This window comes from Bufo bufo, chromosome 4, assembly GCF_905171765.1.
Source record: "Bufo bufo chromosome 4, aBufBuf1.1, whole genome shotgun sequence".
In the NCBI taxonomy this organism is placed as follows: Eukaryota; Metazoa; Chordata; class Amphibia; order Anura; family Bufonidae; genus Bufo; species Bufo bufo.
Window position 1 is genome coordinate 554379888 of NC_053392.1, and position 4941 is coordinate 554384828.

Sequence of the window (4941 nt, forward strand, 5' to 3'; positions counted from 1 at the left end):
TCCAGTTAGCTTCCTAGCATCTTCAGTTCAGGTGTACAACTCGAGTCGTCTGTTCAAGCGCATGTCTATTACTTACATGTCTATGACATAATGAACAGCATGGTGCTGGAATTCATTTGTACGAGTAAAGGCTATTTTAACGTGGATCTGACAGGTCTCCTATGTAAAGGACCTGTGACACAGGGTGATAATCTGCCCAACAATAATTTGCATGAACAGTTGCCCAGATCCCCATCATTACCCAGTGTAAAAGTGCCCAGAGATAAAATGATAAAACACCAGTTTGTGTTCAATTTGCAATATCATCAAATGGCGCTAGTTATGGGCAGTTTATCTGCCTGTGTGTAGTGACACTTATACGAGAAATTCTTGGAAATTTGCAGTATAGCTTTCTATTACCGATATCTGATTTAGTATATGTTTTTCATGTGTATATGCTGCCAGTACTCATGGAGGAAGCCTGTGAGTCCTGCTCCCCTCCACACACACAGTGATTGACAGGTATCTATATGCACAAACGCATAAATGAAATCCTGTCAATCACTATAAGGCCAGATTCCTGGACTTGGTGGACAGTTACGAGCAGAGATTGTTCCAGATATCATTGCTGGAAACCAGTATACAGCCAATCAACAGGAGTGGAAGTGTTTTAACTTTTTTTTCTAATCCTGGACAACCCCTTTAACTCTTTCTATAAGGGTGCCTTCCACGGCAGATTTTGTGGAAGAAAATTCAGCGACTGAAAATAAGTAAATAACATTTTTTGGGTAACATAGATACACAATGCATTCGGAAAGTCTTCAGGCCCTTTCACTGTTGTCACATTTTCTTATGTTACGGCCTTGTGCTAAAACAAAAAAAAATCAAGTTTTTCAATTCTGCACTCAATAACCCATAATGACAAATTGAAAACAGAATGTTAGAAATATTTACTAATTTATTGAAAAGGAAAAACGAAAAAATCTTGCATTGACATAAGTATTCAGACCCTTTATTCAGGACTTAGTAGAAGCACCTTCGGCAGAGATTACAGCCTCCAGTCTTCTTGGGTATGATGCCACAAGGTTTGCACACCTGGATTTCGGCAATTTCTGCCATTCTTCTTAGCAGATCCTCTAAAAATGCTCTGTCAGTTTGGATGGGGACTGTAGGTGGACAGCCATTTTCAGGTCTCTCCAGAGATGTTCAATTGGGTTCAAGTCAAAACTGTGTCTGGCCAACTCAAGGACATTCACAGAGTTGTGCCTAAGCCACTATGTGTTGTCTTGACTGTGTGCTTAGGGTTATTGTCTTAATGGAAAGTGAACCTTCAGCCCAGTCTGAAGTTCAGAGCACACTGGATCTGGTTTCCATTAAGAATATATCTACAGCTCCATTCAGCTTTCCCTCCACCCTGACCAGTCTCCCTGTCCCAAGCACTTAAAAACAGCATGATGCTGCCACCACCAGGCATCACTGTAGTGATGGTATTAGGCAGGTGACGAGGACTGCCTGGTTTCCTCCAGACATGGCATTTAGAATTTAGGCCAAAAAATGTAATCTTGGTTTCATCAGACCAGAGAATCTTGTTTCGGCCAGTATGAGAGTCCTCCAGGCAGGCTTTTATGTATCTTTTACTGAGGAGAGTCTTCTTTCTGACCTCTCTACCATAAAGCCCAGATTGGTGGAGTGCTGTAGCAATGGTTGACCTTCTGGAAGTTTCTCCCATCTGCACACAGGATTTTTTCGAGCTCAGCCAGAGTTACCATTGGGTTCTTGTCATCTCTCTTCCCAAGGCCAGTTCTCCCCTGATTACTTACTGTAGCTTGGTGGGGCAGCCAGCTCTAGGAAGGTTTCTGGTTGTTCCAAACTTCTTAAATTTAAGAATTATGGAGGCCACCGTGCTCTTGGGAACTTTCAGTGCAGCCGAATTTTTTTTTTCTTTTTACCCTTCTCCAGATCTGTGCCTTCACACAATCCTCTTTCTGAGCTCTATAGTCAGTTCTTTCCTCCTCATGGCTTGGTCTTTGCTCTGATATGCATTGTTACCTTATATAGACAAGGTTGCACAGGCCACAAACAGTGGGAGTGAACAGTGAGGATTTCTAACATTGAAAAGTATACTCCACTCTATCGATGATGTACCATGTCAACTTGTGACTGTGGCGACCATGCACTGGCCCCAGTGGTGACATGTCATTGTAAACAAAGAGAGCTATTATCCTTAGAGATTAAGTGGATTTGAAAGGAGTTTTTATTAATATATTTTTTGTATTTAGTTTATTTAAAGAATATAAAACTATTAGAAAACCCCTTTAAACTGTAAAGTTGCCCCTAAACTTTAATAGGAAGAAAAGTGGGACATTTGTGTTCTGCCTTCTGTAGTGATATAGTAAGATGTTCATGTTACATGTAGAGATCGGATATAAACCTGTGCATTCCTTGTGCAGCTCATGACATGAATTCATACAAAATGTATCCGTGGGAAACGTTGCCCCTTCCTCACCTCGGGTCCATTTCTTACAGTTTAGGTTCTCATAATGCCATGCTTTACAATGCTGTCCTTTGTGAGACATCCCAGTAGTACAGTGCCTCTCTCATGACATGCAGGTCTTTGAAACACAGCTTGACTGAAGTTATGGAGAAGATAATTGTCTTTAATGAAAATCTTGCCTTCAGTTGTCTGGAGGTTTTCATTGCTGACAGGAGATCTGGTCTAATCTGTCACTGGAGATTAGTTATAATAGATCCTATAGAACTTGTTACGACATATCACTATAATACAATGGATGTGCCCTATTTAGAGCGGCTTAAAGCACTATGACATTGACTGACCGTAGAAGCAAAATAATACCTCAGACCCAGTGGTCAAACTAAAAATTTTATTTTCAAATTGGACTAAGCTACAGTGTCAGGTCCTCAATTTAAGATTGATAATATATAAATGTATGGTTCTGCCTAGATTTTGATGTTTTTATACCTGTAATCTAATGATTTTTTTGGATTGTATCGCCTCCCTGAATTCAATTCCATAACCAGTTTATGAACTAATTTGAGGGTTAGTATGAGCAAGGGACACGGTCTATTTTGGCACCTAAAGGCTAAATACACCTTCAGGCCGTTTTTTATTATTGCATTTTACTCATTTTGGGCTTTATTTTTTTTAACTTGGTTAAAAAATGTTCAGCGATTTCTGAGATACAAGGGTTAAAAAAATCAGTCTGCAAGCTGTGACTTTCTGTCCTCTTTAAATACCGTCAGCTGACAGCTCTTATCTATGATCTTATGACCTCATAAACGCTCATTATAGCTCAATTCTTATCAAACTGTTAGGCATTGTATTGTCTTCCTGAATTCAATTCCATAACCAGTTTATTAACTAATTTGAGAGTTAGGATGAGTAAAGTAAACCCGTCAGGGATACATTCCATTTTGGTAGTTAAAGGCTATGTACACCTTCAGGGGCATCTTTTTTTAAGATTGCATTTCATTCATTTTGGGCTAACAATCATTTTTTCAATTGGTCTTTATGAAAAATGTTCAGCCGTTCCTGAGATATAAGGGGTAAATAAATTGGTTTGTTTGCAAGCTTTGACTTTTTCTTTAAATTCTCATCACCTGACAGCTCATGTGTAACTCTTATCCCTGTTCTCCTAACCACATAAACACTCATTTAAACCATATTTATTATTCCATACCTAATACTCAGCAATCCGCTCTTTCTCTCTGTCTAACCAGAGGGTGCTGCAGTTGTTATTGACTGTGGCATCTGAGGGGTTAAACTGCTCGGACTGGAGTTACGCCAATTCCAGCAGTGAGAACAGGGCGCAAGCTGTATAATACAGCAGGCACTTGTAAGCGATGTATTGGTAATTGATGTACTATTATGGCACACAGAGGGAACAGCAGTACTGACACGGCGTAAAGGTACGCCACAGAGTGTTAAAGGGTTAAAGGTGTTTTCTCACTAGTTTTGATCTCCCCATTGTGTCTGGTTTATCAGTGAATTTCCTGGTGATAGAATCTGAATTAAGCTTCAAGTCAAAGTTTACTGCAATTCTTATCCCTAAATTATATGATTAAATGATACAAAAATCCTACATGATAACTGAAATGAGTTGATTCCATCATGATTGGAAACACACGTCAAGTTTCATAAATTGTAATATGGTTTGTTGGCTGCTACACCAGTTGTTATTTTTATTGTTTTGCCTGAAATGATCACAAAAAAATAAATAAATAAACCAATGGAGCTGTGTAATATATTGTGTATGACATAGGGTGTCAAAACTGATACCCCCTGTGACAGCTGCTATTATAAGTAGAACTACAGAATCAGTAGAGAAGCTGGAAAACCATACCATATTCAAGTGAATTTACCCTTTAGATATCCGTCAATGAGCGATTCCATCAGTCAAACTAATCAAAATGTTAAATTGATCACAGCAGGATGTTATGATGCAAGATCATATTACTATATTACTGCCAATCCACATGGCTGCTTCATACATGGATCTGAGCAAGGATGGAAATTATCTTCCCCAAGTCGCTTCCTGCAGAATCTATGTCTGGTAATCTCACTTTTGTAATCATGCTTGTAATTCGCCCCCGAGGTGTACAGGTTTCAGAGATACGACCAGGCAAGTTGTGTCCAAGTGTGAAGAGTGTCTTAACAGTATTCCCCTCACTGCAGAAGGTCTGAATAGCTGTAGTAGCAAGTTACCTTACTGACTCCAATGCTCAGCCATGAAGATTTATGAACCTTCTTGTCTTTCTCTCCCTTTCTTCCTTTCTGTAGATTATCCAGAGATCAGTGAGTCTTTGAAGCTTTAGTCCATAGAGCAAACAGAGTTGCTTCTTCACTTTTTTTTTACCTCTTGGAACCTTCTAGACTCAGCTGGGGGTGACAGTGCCAGATCTCATTAATTCTATCATTTCCATCCATAACCGTACTGGGAATAC